The sequence below is a fragment of the Trematomus bernacchii genome, unplaced genomic scaffold (genome assembly GCF_902827165.1).
Source record: "Trematomus bernacchii unplaced genomic scaffold, fTreBer1.1, whole genome shotgun sequence".
Classification (NCBI taxonomy): domain Eukaryota; kingdom Metazoa; phylum Chordata; class Actinopteri; order Perciformes; family Nototheniidae; genus Trematomus; species Trematomus bernacchii.
Genome location: NW_022987942.1, coordinates 2,248,152 through 2,256,975, shown reverse-complemented (window position 1 = coordinate 2,256,975; position 8,824 = coordinate 2,248,152). Strand labels below are relative to the sequence as shown.

Sequence of the window (8,824 nt, the reverse complement as noted above, 5' to 3'; positions counted from 1 at the left end):
ACCAACAGGTGACTATCAATGGACTAGCAGCAACATGATTATGACATTAAAAGTGTTGTTTTAGGAACATCCATTGTAAATACATGGAATTAAATAAACATTGAATAGCATGTCATGCAGTTTGTCTGTGCCTTTTCCTCTGTGTTGTCCTGGCATATCGTCTCCACCATGGTTTGCTGTGCCTCCTGGGGATGCTCCAATCGCTCAGAGAAAGGAGTAAGAATCAGAATGTACGGCTTCCCCACTGACACAGAGAGGAGGGAAAAATGGCTAGCTCAAGTCAGCAGGAGCAATTTAACAATCAAAACAGACAGCCGCAACAAAATATGTGAGGTAATCATATTCAAACACTGCATGTGCACTTTTTCACAAAACGAAGACCACACCATTGGGAAGCTTAATGTTTGGTTTAATACAAATAACAGGGAAAGGCTTGAAGAACTCTTGAGAGTTGAAACTCAGGGTGCAGGGTGAGGGTCTCAGTGCAGGTATTCAGGCTCTATTGAATCCCCCTCTGGTTCGTGTGCTGAAAGAGGGAGAAACAGACAGGAGAAAGGGTTATACACACCTATATAGCACATCTATTGGATGGGAAATTGCCTTGGGGAGATAAGGTGTGGTCTTTGTTTCCAACTGAAGTTATGGAACTTTATTATTTGTGAGTTTAACAAAGTATGACAAATGGCATCAGTAATGGATGTGATATGAATTTGTATAAAGTTGTCTCACATTCTTGGTCGTATTTTACGTACAGTATGTAATGAGTGTATACATGTCCAGTAAGTCCTCCACCTGTAACATCACTGCCCCTCCACCTGCCATACAGTAGGTTCAGGGTGCGTACGGGTGCTGGAAATCCTTGAAAATGCTTGAAATTGTACGAGGTGTTTTCAAGGTTTGAAAAGTGCTTGAATTTTGGGAATGGTGCTTGAATTTGGGATAAAGTGCTTGAAATTGTAAATGCTTTACTTCGCCTTTTAGATTTAAAGAAAATAAAGAAGTCGGAGCGTGCTTAATTGCTTCGCTTTTACATAAAACAGCTCCGCTCCGGCCTTCCCGCGCAATGCGCGTGACCGGCAAGTGTTTTTGTTACGTGTGTGACCTGGGCATTCTGATGAGAGTGATAGATGACAGTATGCCAGGAGGTTGCCGTTTCAACGAGCGTTGGCTAGCAGAAGACAAATACAAGCCATGGCTAAGACGAGGGTCAAGCCAAGCCCAAGAGTAGCCTCCTGCAAAGTGTGCAACAATAACGATGCGAGAGTCTGCGCTGACGAGCCACACACCACACGAAAGGTACGCCATAGGAGAGCATTTTAGATTAGGCTATCGTTGCATGTAAAATACATGACACTTTTCTCTGTGCGCAGCTAAACAAGCTCGCCAAAATGGCTTCACTAGTCTGGCAGTATTTTAAGTGTCTGAAAATGACAATAAAATAGCGGTATGCAACGTGTGTGTGAAGCAGAAATCCTGCAGCTCCACCCGCTGTGACGGACCGGTGAGCGGAGCAGAACACACATTAAGAGTTAGACCTAACACACTTAGCTATTTTATCTACCTCTGGAACAAGCTAAACTAGTTATAAATATATTTATTCTTCACTGTCGGGTCGCTCATTACTGGATCAGTGAGCTGCAGGAGATACTGACGGGCTGTCAGGAGAGAGAGAGAGGGGGAGAGAGGAAAAGAGAGCGATATCGGTATCGGCCGATACTGATTCCGGCGATCGGCTCCAAAATTGGCGATCGGAGCATCCCTAATAATTGTATCTGATATGTTTTATAATGATTGATCATGAAAGTGTTATCAAAGCTGGTAAAGTTGCAGCTAGTTTGAATGACTTTGTATACTGCAGAGTAGCTTGTGAATTTACTCCAGGTGGAACTAAAGTCTGATTTAACACTTGATTATATTTCACATCATTCATCCACATCTGTAAAGTAACTAAAGGTATTAAATACATGTAGTGGAGTCAAAGTACACCATTTACCTCTGACTTGTGTTTACTGCCAACCTAAAAGTACCTCAAAAATAGTAATCAATAATATATTAAAAAGTTATTTGGCTGATTGTTTTATATTGGCTGAGCCAGGTTATATGGGATGCCCAGTCTACGTACAGATGGGTCACTCATTTTGAAATATTAAACTTAGTTTTCTTTTCTAACATTTTTAATTTTTCATCCTCATGTAGAATGCTATTATGAAACACACATTTGGTTGTTTATAGCATAAAGAACATCTGATTTAATGTGAGGTAGGGAAATAATCATTTGAGTATAAGTATGTGTATATAAATATGTAATTTACAACAGCTGTAAGATGCTTGAAAAGCTTGAAAATGCACCTTGAAAATGCTTGAAAAGTGCTTGAATTTGACTTTGGAAAAGGTGTAAGAACCCTGTAGGTTACTAATATACACTAACAAGATTACTTATATAATACAGTGATAGAATACATGTTTAGTATGCTTACTTATATACAACAGTAGTATTAAATTTACCTTGTGTTTTCACTCTCACTTTGCCATCATTTCAAAATCAGCTGAGCTGCAACATAATACAGACAGGTAATAATCAACAGAATACACTAAAAACACTCACCCATAAATTACGTTTTTGTTTACTGTTTGGAAGTCTCAAATATGCACTCTAAATTAATATCAAATAGCTCTCTTCCTTATTATTGTGTAACGTTAACTTTATTATACTAGCTTGTAGGTCTACTCCAAAATGGAGATCGTAATTTCTCCACTTCCACTCATTACAATCACACGTGCCCCAATGTTATATTTAACTAATATTATATAACTCCACCCCACAAAAAAATCACGTTTAGAAGCCCTTTTTCTCTAATTCCACAACGTTGGATGAAATAACATTAGGAGAACGGATTAATAGCTGTTCATGGTTAACGTGTGTTGCTAACTTTATCCGGTATCCTAGCCTAATCTGTTATCTGTAAACGTATTAAAGGATGTTAGTGGATTATCCCTAAATCAGTAGATTTAGGGATAATCCACTAACATCCTTTAATACACATGTTCATTTGACTCAGATGTGCTGATAATATCCGCAATATAAATCTTTAAACGTCTTCTTACCTTTAAAAGTCCATCACGAACGCTGCAACTCTACTGCGCTGCCAGCCACAGATCGTGGAGCCTCTCGAGTCAATAGTCCCCCGGAAGTCAGCGGCAAGCTAACTTCCGGGGAACTATTGACAGCTCCACGATCCGCCATTGCTGTAAAAAAACTGGTCCATTGGAGTGAACGGAGATGTCGTAACTCTTCTATTATACGGCTCTGGGTCATCCCAAACAATGCCACACAAGTGCGCACGCGCGCAGTGCACTCACAAAACGGGCAGACAGGTCCACAGAAACTACCGGTATGCTTAGTCCTACTTTAGTTACTGTACTGCAAAAAGCAGACGGCGCTGCGCTCAACACACACAGACTCAAAACCATGGACACACCAGCACATAAGTTACATAAACAATTTATAGGCCTAAGTTGCATAAGCTACAGTATTGCAACTAAGCAGACAGCGCTGCTTCTCTCTATCTCCACTTTCAAAATCTATTTAAAACTCATAACAAACAAACAAAATTCCCAAAGTTGTCCTGAAATTTACTTATTAAATAAATGAAATGAAAAAATATAGCCTACTTATGCAAACAACATTGAATCTGGACTTGAAATTATTCTGATTAGGCCTAGCCTACATTGCAAATAAGCAGACAGCGCTGCTTCACACACACACACACACACACACACACACACACACACACACACACACACACACACACACACACACACACACACACACACACACACACACACACACACCCCTCTTGCGTTTTGAAGACTGATAAATCCGAAATGGATGAACAAACTTTGCAGCCCAGTTTCCCAGCTTTGCAGTCTATCCATGGGTATGCCTCTTGTTTCCTCCGCCACATCTCCTCCGTCCATACCTCTGGGAAAGGTGAGCTAGCCAGGGGAACGTTGCTAGAGCAGCTAACGTTAACGTTAGTGCTAGCATTACCCACGTCTTTAGGCGGCTCTTCTGATGATGTAGTACTAGTAGCAGCTTCACTTGTAGCTTCGGTGCTGCTAGCCTCTTTCTTCTTGTGAATTATATTCTTTTTAGAAAAGGAGTCAAGTAAAAAATGTTTGCCTGCCATTATAGAGCTTTTTCGTTAGCGTTCTTGAGGGAAAGAGCTGCCGCAAAATCGGCGAGCTGGCTGGATGACAAATCATCATTTTTTAAGGAAATCGTTTATAATATTTTTCAAGTTTTTAATACTCATATCAACATATGAGTGGACAAAGATGCTTTATATGTTTGTTTATTATCATTTGAACAATGACACATTTTCTCATGAATATTAAACACAACAACCTCTGAACATTACAAATATTCGCCCCAATTCAACCTGGAACCTCTCTCATACAATAATGTGTGTGTGTGTGTGTGTGTGTGTGTGTGTGTGTGTGTGTGTGTGTGTGTGTGTGTGTGTGTGTGTGTGTGTGTGTGTGTGTGTGTGTGTGTGTGTGTGTGTGTGTGTGTGTGTGTGTGTGTGTGTGTGTGTGTGTGTGTGTGTGTGTGTGTGTGTGTGTGTGTGTGTGTGTGTGTGTGTGTGGAGACACTGTGATGGATCGTTGGAGCTATGTGCAGCTCAAGGCATATATGCTTGAACGGGAGCTGCCTGGACGCTGCAATCATGTTGCGCGCACTATCCGTGCTGAGTGTGCTGACTTTTCGTACAATGTCCCACTGTCTGGCTACCTGCATAAAGTCAAGTGCTCGGCGCAGTTGTCGGCGAAATGTCGCTCCTCTGTTTTCATTGAAACAGCTCCTTATATCCGTTAGCGCAGCTAGCTAGCACCAGATGCTAACAACAACAACAACACGTAAGGTGTGCCTCGCTCGCGCCACACATACACACACCCTCCCGGTCCTCCCGATGGCCAGTCCGGGCCTGCCCGTGAGCGTGGAAGTGTGGTCTGCCACAAGCGGGTGGCAGGAGCGGGGCTGTCAGCATCAGCTTGTAGATGGTATTTTAAACTCGATGCGCTCTGAAACTACGGGGCGGCCGAGGACAAAAAATACACATGCGTTAATCGCGTTAAAATAATTAGTGGCGTTAATTTTTTTTTTGCGTTAACGTTAACGCGTTAACTTGACAGCCCTAATTTATACCTATTTCCGCCCAGCGGGTCATATTGACCCCACCCCTTTTCGCGCTATTGATTTCGCGCGTAAACATAAACATGACGTGTTGCTATAGCAACACCTTTTGTCTACTGGTCCTTATAGATTGAGAGATAGAGAGAGAGATAGATAGATAGATATATTGATAGATAGTTATAGATAGATCGATAGATAGTTATAGATAGATAGATAGGCTAGTTATATATAGATAGATAGATTTATAGATAGAGAGCCGCGGTCATATTTCCGAAATGGACAAAAGAAAGAGACTCATGAATGTTCAGGAGGCATTAGCGTTGCTAAACCGTCTGAACGAAGAAGAGTCTGATGGTGGGGAGGTGTCAGGTGTTATATTGGCATCATATTGAAGCCAACTCCATCGATCAAGCCAGTGTGGCTGAAACTTTCTCTCCCTCTTCTTCTCATACTCCCTGTCACTCTCCTTTAACTCCTCCGGTGACTTTCTTTTATTTGAAGATTGTTTTTTGCCCGGCTTGGCCAGTTACCGGTGGTTTTAAAAACATTTTGGCGAATGGTTAGGTGGCGCGACAGTCTGTAGTGAAGGAGCGCGCTCCCGCTCACGGGAGACTGCTCGCGCTGCACTCCGCAGCAAACAGCTGTTTGCTTTTCACCCAACAACGACAACCGCCTCACGAAATGCTATGTTGTAGCGATAATAAACGAAACAATTTAACAAAATTGCTTGTCAAAATAGCAATACCAGAGGACCATTTTAATTTTTTAAAGCAATATTTTTAGTGGCCCGAGCGGGCAAGTTGAAAGTACGTTATGCTGGCCGGGGTGTCTAATGGCGCGTTTCCACTGCAGCGCGGAGCACGGTTTAAGAGAGCTGTGACGTCAGCGGCCCGTTTTTGGTTGCGTTTCCACTTGGCCTAGTACCGGCTAGCGGGTCCTAATTCACAGTTTTTCTGGCCCCATAAAATCGTGGTTCTAGGGCCAGGAACAACCAGGCTGAGTATGTGACGTCAACACTCTCGACTGCTGATTGGTCGGAGAGAATCGTCACAATCGGCGCGCGAGATAATCCCTAGCGTCGCATATATATAGGGAAGCTTGCAGCATTTTTATAAACAGCATTTTTGTTAACAGAGGAGCTACAAAAATGGCAAAGAAAAGCACGCCATGGTCGGTCGAGGAAGTGACGACGTTCCTACATTACATTGCAGATGATAAGGTCCAGTGGGAGCTCGACAGGACAACTCGCAATATCAAAGTGTTTCAGGAGGTCTCTACACTGATGTCCACAAGCGGTTACTCAAGGACTGTCGTGCAGTGTAGGGAAAAACTCAAAAAGATGAAGAGTGAATATCGCTTGGTAAAAGATAATAACAACACGAGTGGTGCCAGTAGGAAAAACTGGAAGTGGTTTGACCTAATGGACACCATTTACGGCCATAGACCGGCTAGCGTTGGGAGGGAGGGAGGCCTGGACTCTGCAACAGCGTTACTGGAGTCTCTGCATGGTAAGTTTTTGCTAACGCTCTGTTATTTGCTTGAAAGCTTTGTGTCCCTATCTGTTCTAAAGCTCACTTCTAACAAATAAGTATATTTTATCCTTACATTTATGTTCGACAACCCATGCTTTTATGGAGCCCCGAAGGCTAGCTAGCTAGCTAAGGCAGATAGCATTAGCTAGAGCTATTGTTTGCTAACACCATATGTGCCATTGTTTACGTTCAGTTTTTCTTTTCTATAGTTGTTGTTGCTATTTATAGTATTGTGCTGCAGTAGTTTGTGGAATTAACAAGTCATGTTTCTGTTCTAGATGATTACATTGGGACTAGCGAGGAGGAACAGCCCCGAACAACGTCCTCTGCATCAACATCCTCCACATCAACAGCACAAACTCCAACTCGACCAACTCGACCACAGACACCAACACAGACACCAACACGAGCACAGACACCAACGCTAAGTGCCAGCTCGACACCGCTGCGTGTGGTTCTAGGTAAGAAATAGGCTGGAATTGTGACTTTTTTTTAAACTTTAGACCATCCATCGTCAGTAAGTAAAATAAGCTGTAGGCCTACCACTGTGTGGGAATGCTCTGTTACAAGTAAAGTAACTAGCTAGTAAGCAGCTAGTACAATTGTGTGTGACATCCTATTATATGCATATATTTATATTCATTATCAACAGGCTGGAAATTCACAATCATTGTAAACATCTAGGGCCAGAACTTTCTTTAATTCATCCTTACTGTTGTTCTGTTTACATTTTATTCTTATATCCTTGTGTGACCTGTAGGCCTACCTGTCCTGTGTTTTTTCATTCTTATTGCTAATTATTATTGCTATAATTATCTTGTCACCCAGGCAAGAGGAAACGAGGAGAGGATCTGGCCCTGCAGGAACGGCAACTGGCCCAGCAGAAGGAACACCAGGAGCAGAACCTGGCCCAGCAGAAGGAACACCAGGAGCAGAACCTGGCCCAGCAGAAGGACCACCAGGAGCAGAACCTGGCCCAGCAGAAGGAAGACCGGGCCCAGCAGATGAACCAGACCTTGGGGGAGGCGAGGGAGTTGAAGCAGCCTTGAGAAGGGAGGAGGTCGCTCTAGCAGAGACCTTTGATTTAGCCTTCCTGCGCACTCTTGGCCAGATGCTAGGGGGAACGGGCAGCCGACGTGCCCCGTCTCCTCCGCCTCTGTGATCCAACAAATAACCTCTGGCTGAGATTATATTGTTTATTTACATTTGTACTTTCTTGTTTATTTTTTATCTTTAAAATGTTTATTTTTTATCTTTAAAATGTTTATTTTTACAATCAATGCCATGTCTTTTTATGCTGCTGCAATATGAAGTAAAAAGATATGATTCTAAACTGTATTAGAGTAAACATGTATTGTTTGAACTGTTTTAAGTAATCCCATATAGAAATGATATTCTCACTTACAACTCACTGACCCAGAGATCCTGTTACACACACATACACCTTCCTTTTAGCCAGCACACACACACATGTTCTTTTCAAGGATCTTTCTGGGTAGCATTATGTTCTTTCTGGGCTCATTATATCTGTATACAATGTTTAATTGTCTGAGAGTAACAGTTTATGTGAAAGATGCCATGGGAAAATAAGGGAGTGAATACCGGTGCAGAGATAAGATTGATTTTGACCTTGTAGAACCTTAGAATCTCACGTTCTGGTCAGAACTCTGATTCGCTGTATTGAACCCGGCCAGAGGTGGATCCAACCAGTTAGGACACCTGGGGGAGTGAGCAGCTCACACAGCTCCTCCCCACGGACTCTCTGATTCGCTTCGGAGTAAAATGGGAAGGAAGAGTCGACACATCTCCGCCCCAAAATATGGATATAAATACTGTTGTTTTTGTATGTAAAAGTACTTCTGGTTTGATGAGTTGGTTGGTCCCGGTACTTGTATCCGCATCGCATCACAAACCTGAAGTCAGGAGTACTCTGTATAACTTGTATATGTGTTTGGTTTCCTACCAGTAAACTCAGATAATTGTTATAACTTTTGATTCCGGTGTTTTCAATTCCTTTCTTTATTTAATAGAGATCAGCCTCATCCAACGAACGGCGCGTAGCAGAGGGGGTGGCTATCAGCCACCCCAATAGGTC

The 8,824-nt window shown here is 42.5% G+C and overlaps 1 long non-coding RNA gene across 1 annotated transcript; it reads right to left on the bottom strand.

Moving 5' to 3' along the window:
- Window positions 1-392: 392 nt before the first annotated feature.
- Window positions 393-3,213, bottom strand: LOC117470699. The gene is made up of 2 exons (XR_004554716.1): window positions 3,106-3,213; window positions 393-526 (listed from the first exon to the last, which is right to left on the bottom strand). It is a non-coding gene; the product is annotated as an uncharacterized LOC117470699 (long non-coding RNA).
- Between the last annotated feature and the right edge of the window lie 5,611 nt (window positions 3,214-8,824).